This window comes from Mercenaria mercenaria, chromosome 18 (assembly GCF_021730395.1).
Source record: "Mercenaria mercenaria strain notata chromosome 18, MADL_Memer_1, whole genome shotgun sequence".
Taxonomy (NCBI): Eukaryota; Metazoa; Mollusca; class Bivalvia; order Venerida; family Veneridae; genus Mercenaria; species Mercenaria mercenaria.
The window spans coordinates 14747346-14764379 of record NC_069378.1 but is presented as its reverse complement, the minus strand read 5'-3'; the positions used below and the strand labels follow the sequence as shown (position 1 = coordinate 14764379).

Below are 17034 nucleotides of genomic sequence, written 5' to 3'. Positions count from 1 at the left end.
AAAAAATGTACTCTTACTAAAACAGACATCGAGTGAACACTTTTTAGTTTAGACATGAAGTCTTATTAAAAGCATTGTGTTTTCCAGAAGCACAAGATTGTAAACAATCCTTTATTACATATCCAAAGCCTGCTTTGATCTCCTAAAGCATTAAGATTCTTATATGATAATGGTCTTATTTGTAAAAGAGGCCGCTATTTGTTTTTACCACAATCTCCAATTATTCTAAAACTTAAAGGTACTCTTGTTTATCATATAACAGGGATTAACTGTAATAAATTCACGTTGGTTGTCATGCTACTGTTTGGAAAATCTATTTCAGTGTCATACCATACGAGTTCTATTAAAAGCTGATTGATGTTAACATGTTTTATGTATTTCCGCTCAGTACAAAACTACTGTTTATTATGATCATAATTTGTAAAGACGCCTTCTATATAGAAAACTATTGATATCTGACAATGCCAGATGTGTGGCTCTTTGTAAATGCCTAATTGTTTTTAGGACTATGTCAGTCTGAAACGCATTTATTTTTTCGTTCACTACTACATTTAAAAACGTATGACTGACACCCGTACAAATATACATGATTGTATCACTGATAATATCCTGTCCTCTGTTGTTCAGCATGTTTTCATGAAAAGGAAGGCAAATTATACACACAAAGGCATACAAAAAGTTATTTATTTTCAGTGCACAGTACGTAATGTTTATTTCATCAATATGTTGTTTGACAATTCAGTAGCATATATAACAGAGAAAGCATGTGTAACAACGGCATGTGATTAACCTTTAGCCTACTGTCGGTAAGTTATTCTGCCTTTGCGACCAGCGCAGACCAAGATCAGCCTGAACATCCTTGCAGTCGGATCATAGTCTGCACCGTTCGCTATTCAGTCAGTGAGTTTTCAATGAACACCCCTTCGAATAATAAATGGTACTGCCCAAATTGAATGATGGCCAAGTCCCATTTTAGAAACTTAGCAGGGTAAAGGTTTTATAATTTGTTGTACGAATAAACATATTCATAAATCTAACGTACAATCAAAGAACAAGTAAGAGATTTTCGAAACCAATGATAAACTAATTTTCATACAAGAAAATTGATGCACTGAATCATGAAGAACAAGACTAATGGAAATTTATAGTTGCACCTACTATGGATCATTGAATGATGTGGTGCAACTGCAAAAGAACATAGACGGCTCATATGTATGGGCCAAGTTTAGCAAAATGAGATATGAAACACGTGTAATGCTTTTATTGCTTTTCAAAGTTTACTATTAACAGTCAGCATATAGCATTAAAAATGAAAGATGCATTTGTAGTGATAAAAATAATTGTAATAAACATTTACAATTCTAACACACACTTCACAGAATTAGTCTCAATTGCACTCAAGCATATTTTTAAACATGAATTAATCCTTGCAAAGCTAATAATGTTTGCCTCGAATTATTTTATGACGACTGTTTAATAGATGTAAGATGTAAAAGATTACAATATGCAATAAACTTGGCAACTTGGCGTTAAATAGGAAATGATGCGCTCAAGTTGGGTATCTTTATTTGAACAATTTATTTATTTCAAGATGGTTGCAGATATTTCAAGCATGACCTAACTTCATAGTATTCTACCTATGTAATAAATAATGGCTATACACTGAATAACATTTCTAATTTGCCACCCTCAAAGATCCTACTTTAACCAATGGCTTGAATAAAGATTTCCAGTACTTCAAGGCACTAAAAAAGTGAATGGTGGTGAACAACCTAATGACCTCTTCTATATTTTGCCAATGTAAAAGAACAATATTTTTACTCCACCACAATTTCATCTGAGAGATGTATAAGAATTCATTCTTTAAACAATTTCAGCTGAGGGATGTGATAAGTATTCATTCTTCTTTTTCTACATCATATGTGACCGCATTAATTACCAACAACTGCATTTAAAATAATATGATGAATCCGAAATATCTTGAAAACTTACTGTCGTTTCTCAGTGAAATAAACAACAGCTTCACAAAATACATATAACACTTCTAACAATTAGAAACAGAATAATGTATTTCTTAATTCTTATACTTAAATGTGGTTTTCCTTCTCCGTTATTGAAATACAATGAATTTGCATATTTTAAACAACGCATTCTCTTAAATTGCTTGCTTGAAATAGAATTATTTAACATAGAAAATATCCGAAATTAAAGATTAACACTTCACGATAACTTTGATTATTTCGTCATGGTTTATACAGACGGTCTAATATGATTTCTTATGACTGTGTAAAGACATAGATACATACCTATTGATATAACGACATTTCATCATGTCCAAACTATCCTATACTAATATTTAAACAAGTCATACTACTGGAGAAATCGTCAGCTTGGTCACGAATACGATAATGATTTAAACTTTGCCATTTTCGTAATTAAGATATAACTGCCGCTGTTAAGAACAACTGTTGTAAGTTAACTGCTCCCGACATAATTGTTTATCATGCGCACTACTTTTTAACTATACTATAGGATTTTAACTGCAAGATTATCGTTTTCATTTTAATTAAATTTTCCTGACATTAGCAGGTTTCATAAGTGCAAGTTTGCCACTTCGTTTATATATCAATATTTCATTTTATCAAATAACTAGACAGGCAACAATCAAATAGGAATACTGTTATACAGAAAACTAAAATAGAAATAGACATCTGTTGTATCACATATTCGCGACTCCTTGTCCATTGGATGTAAATTGCATAGAATTCGAATAAATAACGCATGAATTTCCTTCCATATTTTTGCCCTTGTCGTCTACAATGTACGACTTATATTTTGATTTGACAATATTAAGAATGATCCGGCGTTCCCTAACTCGCTCCCTTGTCTCAAGTACTTCAGATTTTCTCTCATATTGTAACCGTCGTCTCCTGAAAGCAAAAAGAAAGTGTATACTCGATACTGTTTATTTTTAACAAAGAGCGGTGATCTTGTAGTTACGATTTCAATCATTTAACCCGAGAGTTATTGATACAAACCATATGCTAAAGTTTTGAATTTCAAAACGACAAAACAAAAGGAGACACACTGCAACTACTGTTTGACGTCTTTATAAAAGAACACCATATCAGGTAGCCTTCTTCGTAATTTCTATTTATTTTTCTTTTCTGTATATTGACAATATTAAAAGCTCTGTATGAATGCCATTACCACTAATTAGCGCAAACTGAGCCGGGTTGTTATAATGAATGAATAGATATTTTGTATGATTTATTTTAACAAAGCACAAATGATCATCGACTAACAAATGATCCTACGCTACATTCCAAGGACAAATTATGTATTTTATTCCTATCAAAAAACGTGAAATTCTCAAATGGAAGTATTCTTAGAAAACTGTTTCAACTTGGCACAAAACTAGTAAACATAGATAGATATGATGAGGACGCATTGTTTTCGGAATTGAGTTGCAAATCGAAAAAAAAAAAACATACTAACTTTGCATTAGTCAATTTTCTGAGTTACACAAATAAGGCCAATATAGTACGTAACATATAACACGACTAATAACCCTATTGGAATATCTTATGGCCGCAGTTCTCAACAAATAGTGTTAAAAACTTCAATTGTATTATTTATAATGCCATATGGTATTAATGCATTTCTGTAAAATATGCATCCTTAATTGATAGATGTACGAAAATGTTTGAAATTAATGTAGTTCATTTATTATAAATGACTTTAATGCACTGAAGCATGTTCATATACCTAACACTACTTACCTATGATAACACCAGAAGTTAATGGCAAGGAGTACAAGGCACACAACTGTAATTATGACGTATGGTAACCATAGTAACGACTGTTCCGCCTTCTTATACTTTTCTGTCGTTGTCACATTTATATATGGCATCATTTATGGTTTCTCCATGTTGTCTATAAAAATATTAATACAATAATGATTAATATGTCCTGCCCAACTCAATATTTAGAGTAAATTACTTCCAATCTAGAGATCCTCGGTATGACTCTCGAGTGAGGTGTATATTTTACATGATGCTTGACTTGAAAAATCATTTCTTAGGTCATTTCCCTTTCAGCTCAGATTCCTGTGGGAAGTTGCCAGGTATTTTCTGAGAACACGTTAACTTAATAGCTGCAAGAAATCAAGGTTATCCGAAAGCAGTATTGACCTAATATGCATGTAAGTTTTTAGTCAAATTGTCAAAGAAAGCAAAGAAGCAAACAAAAAACATCATTCGAGATTCTGTCACCTTCTGGTATATAGATGTATATACAATGTAACACATCAACTGCTATCAAAGTAAGAATAGATATCTAATAGGAAAAGCCAAGTTGCAAGAACGTATCCATGATTAACACTTACACAAAATTCACAGAAAAAATGTTAATCATTAAACAATGAGGACGGAACAAACAAATGAAAGAGCAGTTGGTACACCTAGTAAAAACGGTTTAACACAGCCACGTGGTGTGTTGATCATACATTTGTAATTTCCCCCCAATAAACCGTTTTATACAGTTGAGGAAAACTTACCCTGACCCAAACATTACTATAAACTTTGTAAATGACATCCTCATAAAAATAAATCAAATATCGACATTTCGTGCTGAGGACGCTGTCTTTCAACTACTGTTAAAAAATAATACCTAGTATTTACGTAAATATTTCGCATAATTTCGTTTCAAGTCAGTCAAAAGCAATTTTACCTTGAAGCATAGTCAGAACTTATAATTTTCGAAAAGCAAACTTCGTTTGAAGGCTCGTTTCAAACGAATTTTGAAGATACAAAAAAACGACAAAAAAGATCATAGCTGTGATAATTTAGAAATGATAAATATATTATGTAACTGTTACTAAGTTTCCTAAGTTTAATTAGATTGCAAATTAAGTGGAATCATTTCAATTTTCAAACTTTTGGGGTCATTTCTTATGTGAACCCAAAGTACATGTACATTTTGTATCTGCTATAGGACCAATGAAGTATTCTTTTATGTAATATTACGATGACTGTAGTGTGGTTGTTTAGTAGTTTTTAAATACGTGATTAGAATATTGATATTATACATATTATACATCGTTCTACAGACTGAAATCGCATATTATGTTACTTGTTAAGGTACTTCTGCGTGTCCGGATCACTTTTATCCAAGAAAGAAGAATGAAACGGTTTTATTTTTAAAATTGAAAGAGTTGAAACTTAACAGGTCGCGCAACTCGACAACAATGCTGCAGGCTTCCTGTTCATGGACGGTATTGGAAATGCAATCTACCGTCCACGTCCTCTAGCTCAGAACTGAGCAGAACTCAACATTCACACATGCTACAAGTACGAAAACAATTTAGAGACACCCGCAAACATGTTCATACGGCGGTGCACATTAACTCATGATATATTAAGAAAATTATATACTAGTCTAGTAATAGGCAAATAAAATTATATAATTGTATGCTTGATTTCTAGCTTTATTGATTCTGGAATAAATGGATCAAACAGGTTTTCGTATTGGAAGTCTATTGAAAAATCATAGTTTTGATGACATTTTCCTTAAATTGGTGCTACATGGAGGTAGGGGGTTGTGAGATGTTTGTTTAACCTCATAACAACTCTTTAAAAGCCTGAAACAATCAATGTTTGATTTTATGTCGCTCAAATGCGTCCTATGTTTCGAATGAATTTTCTATTTTCTAATAAACATTATATGGGTTTCAACGAATCAGATGAAACCGTTCGGGACGTACTAAATGTTAATCCGACGTTCTCTTAACAGATGTTTGCTTTGACAGCATTCTTCTTTATATATGCAATGCATCGGTAAAGTTATTTAAATAAGATTTTATCAAGAACATTTTGTTCAAACAGAGCCAACTGTTAGAGTTATTCCATTGTCCATTGTCCAACACGCTGTATCTGTGTACCAGTTAAGACATAGATGTTTGAAATATGCCATATTTTTATATCAATTTAACTCTTTAGCTGAGTACTATTGACTATTGTTATAGTGTGGTAACAGGGCCCGTATTCATTAACATTTAAGTCTGAAATTTATACTTAAGTGAAACGCATATTCAATTTGCCATAACTTTGGTTATATCTAATTTGCAAAAATGAAATTTGGCTTGGGTGATGGTAGCTATGGAATGCACATTCATGCAAAGTTTCATTACCGTATGTGTTTTCTTTACTGTAGAACATCAGCAAATTTATATAACACACGATTCGTTTAAAACAAACTGTCTGATATCTGGAGCGAAAGTGTGTTTACACACCATATATTGTATTCTGACTGATGGAATTCCTTACACAGCAAAACTACGTACATTGTAATCAACACATAAAAGAAAGTATCCTAATAAAATTACTTTAGAAAACATGTATAGGCTATATGAAACCTCAGATAAACGATCACATGTTTACTGTGTAGATTTTCAAAGAACAAGATGAGATATAAGCCACTGCCAAATTGTTTATTCAATTTCTTTATGCTAATGTTCTTTATTTGTTCTTAAAAAATAATGATTTTTTTTATAAATTTGTATCACAAACTAACCAAATCAATGTTCTTTTATATATCAAAGGAAAAAAATAAAGAAATAAATGTAGTTTTATTGGACTTTTTACATCGAAAATGAGTGAGATTACCAGTACAGTTATTAGTAGTGTTAGCCACTATGTCATGGATATGTATAGTAAATTGAAGTGGGTTATTTCAGGCAACCAAATTGACTTTCGTCGCAATCAAAAAATATAAAAAAATATCCAAGAGCCAGGATCAAGTCTACACTTAAGCGCAATGTAAAAGCTGAAGCATCGTTACCTTGAGCATAAAGTGGATATTTCAAAAGATATGCGTATTCATTTCTTTACAAATTTACATTAAAATTTCTGTATTGATAATAATTCACAACAAGGTCATATATAAAGCAACAAAGATTAATTTATAACAATTACCTTACCTTTACTTTACAGAAAATTGTTACAGCTTACCAAACTATAATCTATCACTTTAAACTAGCTATTCACATTTTCACATTCCAAATAAAGCATTCAAACTACCTTTTCCGACGTAATTGATCTGCTTTCCTAAAGCTTTGGTAGGCAAAGTTAATTATAAATCAAAATTCCAGTTCAGATACATTATCCATCTTACTTAAGACGGTTAACAATAGCGTTAATAAGATTCAGTAATCCCATCTTCTTGAGGAAAAGATTTTTCAGAGATTTGTCCTTGAATATGCAATGTAAGCATCAGATATCAGTCTAATATATAATAACACAAGAAGCAGTCGCGATAGTAAAAACGGGTCGATGGTAATTCATTAGCGCATGTCTCAGAGAAGCAATAAAGTCCTCTTAAGTAGCATCATAGAATTCTTAGTAAATATCGTGAATTGTCCCGCCGGTAGACTCCTCATATGTTTATTGCGGTACATGATACAATCCGATATTGGTTCCTTCTAAGAAGCACTCATTAAAGTGTCAACATATCAAACTTGTTACATTGCTGACGAAAGGAAGTCCGAGTGGGCCTGACAGTCAGTCAGTGTTTACCCTATTTTAAATGCTATTTGACACCAGGGGCCGTATTCATAAAGCATCACAAGTATAAGCATAAGAAATTGATTATTTACTTAAGTCTTACTTAAGTAAGAAATTTATTTTACTTAAGTATATTTGTTATTCATAAAACAACTTAATAAGTAATTCTTTGCTTTTATTGTGGACGAAAACATTTTAAAACACAACATTTATTTCAGACAGATACAACATGCACAGTTATGTTTAAAGTGCTTTTATCTGAAAAACAACACTTTAATCGTACTCACGACGCCATTTTGTTTTCTGACTTAAGTCATTTCTTACGTATCTCAAGTTTAAGCTGTTTTATGAATAGGACTTAAGTTTTTTTACTTAGACTTAAGCTGAAATCACCACAGACTTAAGTAAAATCTTCAACTTAAGTCAAAACTTATACTAAAGATGCTTTATGAATACGGCCCCAGGTTTATCATCTTCGTAAATGCCACTGAATATATCTTTACAACAACCTGTAACATAAATTACAGCACAGCTGCTTAAATAAGTCGCCATGCGGATGTTCGAGTTGCGCACTTCAGAGTTAAGTTGGATGGCATTGTTGTGGGTAACTTCATCACATGTATTTGTTGTCTGATAGTCTGAGAATTATTTACGTTCTGGCTAAAACAGTTAAACAGAATTGGAACATAAATTCAAATTTGAAGTTGTGTATGCGTACAAAGTACACACATCTCACTGAATCTTTAATGAGTTTCCTTTAATCTGTACTCCGTATGAAATAAAAATACATACATGTATACTCCCAAAATTTTGAAATATTTGCCATTTGTGACAAAAACAGAAAGAATGTATTTTTCTATTACAATTAGTGTATTTCTTACTGAAAATAAAACACTCGAGTGTGGCTACTTTGTGTCCGTGTCACGTTAGCAGAGCAAATACACGAAAACACGTAAATTCATTGCACTAGCAATCAATTCCTTCACACTTGCAAACAATGCTAACTGCAAAATATGCCTATTTTCAAATACAGTTCAGTCTGGGTTTTTTTCTAAATTCAACAAATGAATAATATTAATTACATTCACCATATGCAACTTCTGACGCTTCTTCTTCAATATCTGATTAATCTTGCCTATTAGGCTGTTTGTATCAAAGGTCACACTACAAGGAAAAAAATATTTTGCCGACGTGTTTCAATGAAGTTTATGCAAATATAAGCTTCAGACTGCAGTCTAGTATCTCACAGAATAAATAGCAAGACGAGTGTATTCAAATAACACATATCTTAGGGCAATGATAAAGCATTTTGTCCTGTTAAGTGACATCATAAATGTTTGTCCCGCTACTCTCCTTATGTTACGAACATGAGAAAATCCGAAATCCGCAAAATATGTTTCCTGTACGAAGCAATCATTAAGTTGCCCATAAATCAACCATATTCCACTTAAAACAAAACGAAGTAAAAGAGCTTGCCAATCTTTGAATTCGTGTTCCTGACATTTTGTATTCCTTAAAAACGACCTGCTCACAAATCCGTACCTTTGCGAGCTGAAGAAGATGTAATTTGAAAATTATTGAAAATGCCGATATTAACTAAAACATTGAAAATAGCGCGCAACAAATTTCAGGAAATGCTATCTGTCAACATATACATGTCAAAACAAATCCGAGTATTTACTAGATATCAATTTATTAGACTTCCTTTTTAAGTTACTACGGGCTTTTTTAAATCAGTATTATATTATCAAAATATATTTTTAAGTTAACATCGGCATTTTGTTCAACTAGTAGACAAGTGATTTTTTTTTTTTAATTATACACCCAGAGCAGCTCCGACATCTCATTTTAGATATATGGCCAAATTCTAAGTTATCATTTTTGGCTACTAATTTGAATAGCACTCTCTCGTGTTCTATAAATAGAACATACAGCAGTTATACCATAATGCAATGCGCGAATTGCGGACAAGGGAGCGTTTTCTATATATAACGAATCATCAACTATCTGGGAATTAAAAAACTAACATGCCACCTGAATAAAATTGTCGCACCTGTTAATAGAATAAATAAAAGAGATGAAACTATAAATTACTAATTAAAAAAAATATATTGGGACGAATGTAAGGAATATACAAACTATACAGACATATTATTTTAACAAGACGATTCAAAACGGGCCTACTAAGCAAATAAAGAGAAGCATGTAGCATCCATATTACCCCATATTATACTATTAAAATCTTGCATTAGAAGAACAGTTTACAGTCTAAATAACAAGTTACAATATTTTCGAATGCGACACACCGAAGAGCACTTGTGGTTGAAACTTTTAATGCTAAATCATTTTGATTCATGACGTTCAAAGAATGTATTAGCAGAATTAAAATCATAACTACAATAACTACATGTTTTTTACTTTAAACTACTGATTCACACAACACTAGACGCAAACTTGCTTATGATCCTCGATGTCAGTGGTCGGTCTGGTCCTTATTAAAAATACAGATATGCATGATTTGGTAGAAAATAATGGTGTTGCATTAGATTCGAACATGTTTTTATCAGATAACATCTAAATATTACTATCAAAAGTCAAATATCTTTAATTGATTATGTCGCACTAAGGGATCATTTGTAATAAAACACAACATATGTATATCACATAGGTGTTAATTGTTTCAACGAATAACTGAATATGTGACCGAAAATAATAATGTGTATGACAGTTTACTTTAAAATATACATGTTGTTCATCACATTTCAAAATTTCAATGAATTTAAATTATGCGATCATAAGATTTCTTTTTACATTCACAGGTAGATCTATTAAATTTATAAACACTTAAAATGAATTTTTTACGAAAATAAGTTGTTAATATATGACGGTATCTAAGAAGCACAATTTGGATCTGTGAATACATTTTTGTTTTAAATAATGCTTTCCATTTGGTATTAATACATTTTTCCGAGTTATTCTACTTTTTCTAAATATTGTTTTTTTAAAACTGGATATGTCACAAAATGAACAGAATAATATAATAACATCATCCATTCATACATATATGTATTGATAAAAATGCGGTATGTTATTTCTAACATGTATATAAAATAAAGAGTTTCTCGGCTAGTTTAGTGAAATAAAAAGTGAAGAAAAAAACATTTGTTTGCGATGTGCAGGCTAGAAACCTGAACAAAAATAACGAAATAAATGCAAAATTTATGGTTTACTTATGCTATTGTACAATGAATGCACTGGTTGTTTGTCCGCAAATTGAGTCCTGTGCTATTTTTAGATAGCAGACCTTATCGGTGACGTCACAGATCCTTACATACAAGAGTGTGCTATACTGTTCAAATATCGTATGATTCATATACTTCCCCCATCGGATAGCCAGTCAGTTGCAAAGATAAGGAAAGTTGACCGCAGTCATATCATAAATTTATTCAACGGACCTTCAGCGAAGGCTGAGGGACAAATGCAGCAGTAATTGATAGCCAATCAAACGCGCTCTTTATCTACCATAACATACAACATATTTCTACTTTGGTAGAATTGGCGATAACAAACCAGATAGAGTGCTATTTAAGATAACCTGAACCAATGAGCGAAACAGATGCCTGGTATCTCTTATCACTAGACCATATCTTATGGTATCTAATTGATCGCTATATTCAGATAGCATTTATATATCAAACTTTATAGGCGGAAAATACGCCAATATTGTTGTAATATTATTCTACCCTTAATAAAGCTTTCTTAAAAGCAGAATACGCTTTGATTTGTAATTCAACGCTTCACACTATTTGATTTCATATTTGAGTATATTTTTGCCTAAGCGATATATATACATGTATAGTTATATCAAAGCATTTTCGAAAAAAGTATAGTTTTACAGACTATGTGACAAAGGACGATTCTTTTCACTAATAACCATTTTGCCATTTGGAAATTTTCAATTGCAGACGAACATAATAATGTTGCTATGCTTTCGCATTTCTCATTTAACAAATTTCAGTTATGTGAGTACAAAGTTAACTATAAAGTCAGGTCTTGGAATATGTGGAATATACTCCTGTTTTCATTTTATGGTAAAAAAAAAACAGATCTTATTTCACCTGTGATTATATACCTTTAGTGAAATGTTTCATGAAACCGTTTGATGAAAATAAGACCAATGTTCACGAACGAACACTTGAATACCTGCTATTTAAATGGTCATTTATGGAAGGGATAGATTACTTTTTGTAAGAAAGTGAAAAGCAAAATATTTTAATGTACATGTATATCTATTTTGTATAGTATCAAGTTGGCTGAAATTTCCTCCAATTTTTATAGTAGTCTTTTTTAAACACGGAACTTAAAATTATATTGTTTCATGAATCAGTAGAATGCAACAAGATAATAACAGAAAGTGTAGTGATAAAGCAAAACCATCTGAGCCAAGAATGAGATCAGGTATTTTAAAAGATAAATAGATTTACTTCTCTGTGTATTTAAACTGAGATTCAATTTCAACACTATATCATGCTTGCATCCAAGCAACAAACGCTGATGTAGAAAACAATGTTTACCTTTTATATTCGTAAGACGCAATTGTCAATACCACGTCAAACATGTTCATTTTTCTTAATTCTACATGTAACTCTGCTTCAAAGACATTTGACATAATACTTAAGTACACAAAGTCATGCAAAATTCGACTTACGTTTTAACTACCTCTTATCACTAAAAATGGCAAGAAATTAACTTTACCTGTACTTATACATCCACTCTTCCTTTCTCAAATTTGATTTAACCGTCGTCTTCAAATTCAGTTAATAATTTCCTACACTTTTGCAGACAAGGTCAATTGTGAACAAAAAAAAATTTAAAAATTCCGCCTTGCAAAAAACACAATTTAATACGATTCAAATATCCCAGATCCTGGAAGGAAACATAGTTTAATTTATATGCAAATGTTGTCTCCTATATCTTTACCACGGTCACTTTATCACAAAACCAATAGCAGAACGATGATGATTCAGTAGCGCATGTCTCAGGAAAACAATAAAGTTCTCTTTAAGTGGCATTATAGAATTCCGGGAAAATATCGTAGTTTGTCCCATTAGACGCCTCATAAGTAAAGATAATGTGAAAATTCGATATTGGTAAAACATGTTTTATTTCTGAGAAGTACTCATTAAGTTGCCTATAGATCAAACTTGCAACTGGAGAAAGTAATAAAAAGAGCTTATCAAACCCTGACTTCTGTATCCTCATTACGATTTCCATTTAACGGAAGGTTTATTGTCCTCGGAAGTTGCCATTTCCTTTCAACTAAAACGACTTGATACACAAAGAAGAAATGCAAGTTCCCAGTAGCGCATGCATGTATTTTTTGTTTGTTTGTTTTTGGTTTAACAACGCCGTTTTTCAATAACATTTCAGTTATGTTATGTAATAGCGGACAGTTAACCTAAGGAGTGTTTCTTGATTCTGCACCAGTACAAACCTGTCCTCCACAAGTACCTGCAAACTTCCCTACATGAATCAAAGGTGAAAGGCAGGTCGTTTATCAAATCGTCATGGAGAACTTACGCCCCGTCGGGAATCGCGCTCACGACCCCGCGCTCCGTAGATTTGCGCTCTTCCTATTGAGAGATGCATATAAATGTTACCTATAAACTACAAATGCAGGATATTGTACCTGCACCGTTTGTAAATGCACAGTGAAGCATTTAAATGTCCATACATTTTAGAAAAAAATAAGGGTAACTTAATTTGCTTATGGTGATTATCGTTATGTTGCAATACTTAATAATGTACAAAAATTGGTGTGGAAATCTGAAATACAACATTTACATGTTTTTATGCAAAAAAGAAATCAACTTTTATTTTCTTTGCGTTATCGATTAACCTAGTACTTAGTTATTTTTAACTTGACAATGATCACATATATTAAACCTTTCACGAAATTTGTAATGCTCAATATATTCTCTAAAGATTATCTACAGTATATTTCTAAAAACATGCAATTGGTTTATTTATTTATTTTGGAAATAAAATAAATATTGACACTTCCACAGATTCGAAAAAAAATCTTTTACCATTTACATGGATATAGTTTAACTATCTACCCGACTTTATGTGTATCACAACAAAACGGCGCAATACCTTTATGTATTTAGAATTTCTGGCATCATTGTCAGACTTTAAGCGGTTTATACATCTCTCTTCCCCGTGGAATTTTCAAAATGTCTCTTTTGATAAGCATGGCTTATTAGAATTGTATCGAGAAATATGTCCGAGTAATGCAGCGAATATAAACAGCGCAAGATTATTTTGTGAAAATACGAGTACACATTTATCGATTCAAAGCAAATACATTTTCATAATTCAAACGCATGAATACTTGTACTTATTGTGTAAAAATAACGTCTCACTTATAAGGCTGGTCATTTTAACTTTTGGGGTTGAACTAATTCCAACATAAACCTTTTGGAACAAGTAGTATGTAAGGAAATGAAACAGAAAAAAGTCCTCAAAAATACCATGGCACATTTTTGTAAGATTGCATCTGGAATTCTGAAGTACTCTAATACGTATTGTGGCCGTTACTGTAGACCATATGCTGTATTATTCTACTGCTGGTATACAATAGCGTAAATGCTTCTTTCAAATATCAGAAAAAAAGATGTTTTAAGATTTCTGGCAAGTACTGGTAGGCTATGTTTAGCACTTTACAGTTTTTGTCAAAAAAGGGTAGGGTTGTCAAAATTAAGAACATAGATGTGGAAAGTCAGAACATAGAATTTCTAACCAAATTTATACATTAAATATTTCTAAAACATGCTTGTCGGCATTGGAGTTAGAAGGGGTTGAAACATGTTTATTTCAAAGTCAGAAACAAGAAAAAGACATTTACATGGGATTTGCAAAACAAAACTGTATTCACAATGTTATTACAGATAAGCGGGTGACTTAATAACATCAAATTGTGATAATATTTTTTTCTTGAACTTCTTAAACAGTTTCAGCAATTATTTACAAAATGCTTCTTGAATTGCTTTATAATGTAATGTATGCATGTGAATAAAGAAATGAAACTTATATTTCGTTTAACTGATTTGTTTTGGATAAATTTGCAATAATTTATTTATTTAAAATCTAAAGGAATCTGCACTTAAATATAACCTAATTTTCAGAGTTTGGCGCGGATTTCTTTTGAGGACTTTTTTCCGTATATTGCATGAGTAACAAAAAATTGTTTCTAGTAATATAACCGGTCTATATCGTCACGCACCCGATATTGAATTGAACATCAATATGGTGATTAATGAACCCCCCAAACCCAAACAAAATACGTAAGTAACAATTTACAAATATTGACAAGCAGTATTTCCTTACAAGATTCATTTCTTCTGAAATGTCTCTCAGTTTCTTAACAAAGAAAAACACTGCAATAACTCCCTACATCCCTACAATTTGAATAGAGGTACAGTTTGCGCCAATTGTTACTATGTTATTCATTAAAAGTTCCGCGCTTGCTGCTAGTTTTCCCACGGGACCGCCGTAACACTAGAGATGAAACAAACACGTATCCAACTCAGGAAAACGTGCTTTACATATTGGATAGGAATAACTTTAGCTGAATAATTTATATCAAAAACATTCCTTATGGTTTCCGTACGCCAACAAAGTTAAGGAATGACAGCTATTATTAGCAAAGGCAGATAATAGGTAAAACTAGAATATAATATTTTCTACAAACGTAAATAGAGTGCTAATATAAATATATCACTTGTATCAATGAAACGCCTCATCTATGTAATATTAATATTTTGGCAGTTCAATATATACTACCTTCTCTGTAACAATACAACTTTTTAAAGTACTTAAAATTAATTGTAATTTTAATATGAGCAACAATGTTCATTTTCATTAAAACACGACAAAGCAGACGTCAAGACAACGTCAAGACAACATGTTATTTGGCACATTACAGACGCCAAGGAATGTTTTGTTTTACGAGGCAAAGGGCAAGTTATTGGAACAACAGCAGGAACACGGACATGGAGGAGCCCGAAAGGGTGTCACCATAGCTGATCTGTTATATCATATAACAGATATGATACAAGTCAAAAGTTTTTCCGCCGCCAGAAATTATATTCAGATAAGTCATAATGATGGTCATTTTTTATTGTGAGCAATGTTTTGTTGGCTGATGATCTCAGGTCATGGCAATCTATATATATTAAATTATATACAAAAAAATCTAATATCTATAGTTTATGCAAACTAACCACACTTTCCTAACCGGAATCCTAACAGATGTAATGTAAACACATTTCCATTTACTCAACAAACATTACATATCAAAGGTTATAATCTTACTGAACAGCTGATTATTTGTTTACATGTTATTTACGCAGATATTGATGACGTCATACGCATCAATCCGTTGTTACAATTTGATATAAACAGAACGAATTATTCTACAAATCTCCGATAATCATGGTAATCCTACATCACAACCAAATTATAAAAGTCTTGTATCTAAGCCAAATGTACCACATGAAAGGCGAAAATTGTAAAAATAAAAATGTAAACAAAAGGATCGTGTGAACTAGGTCACAGCCATCCGAAAGCGAAAGTTGAAGATGGTCGTAACTTACGGTGTGTTACGAAGATGGTTGAAACGTGTCACGTGACCCAAGTTTTTTTCTTATTTAAAAAAAAAAGATAAAATATACATACAAAAATATAATATTTTATCATTTAAATAAAGTATTAGTGTATCACAAATCTACGGATAAGAATATGTGCAGTATCGAAAACCTGTCACGTGACTTGCTCCATGTCTCACACGCGAAAAAAATTTAGCATACCAAGAAACCCACCGCCTCCTGGCGGCGGGTAATAAAACAAAGGTGTAACTCTTAAATCGATCACTAGGCTCACAGAATATTCTATTAGACATCTACGCACTACAAATTTATTTCACAGGACATGTAACCTCTTCGCCTTTTAAAACACGATAACGTTGACGTTACGTCGACCTACCAATTGGTGCCATATATGAGCCACAATAATGCTTCCCGACATAATCTACCTTTTTACAATCAACATGCAAGAAACGAAATAGTATATAGCAGAACCATGAGTGTTTTAATATATTAAAACATGGTTCTGCAATCATGTATCATTTTAATGAGAAAATGATGATATGGTTAATAAAAGTTTGCGATAAATATGTAGAACGTTGAAAACCCCTTTGTCCTCAAATATTGCTGCAAACTTCCATTTTTGCATGGCGTACTCGCTTTAAAAATGCTGTAAATTGTTTTTATTTGCACTAATATTAAGCTGCGGGCATTCCTGATCTGAATCACTGTACATGTATATTCTAAATTATCCACTAAATGACATCCTCACTTCCTTTGCCAGATTGTACTTTTTTAAATGAAATCTGATAGTATACTAATTTGCT

General features: G+C 32.0%; 1 long non-coding RNA gene across 1 annotated transcript; it reads right to left on the bottom strand.

The window, feature by feature from the left end:
* Positions 1-670: 670 nt before the first annotated feature.
* LOC123538767 (uncharacterized) lies at positions 671-12583 on the bottom strand. Its single transcript, XR_006683824.2, has 3 exons — positions 12318-12583; positions 3783-3936; positions 671-2930 (listed from the first exon to the last, which is right to left on the bottom strand). It is a non-coding gene; the product is annotated as an uncharacterized LOC123538767 (long non-coding RNA).
* Positions 12584-17034: the final 4451 nt, after the last annotated feature.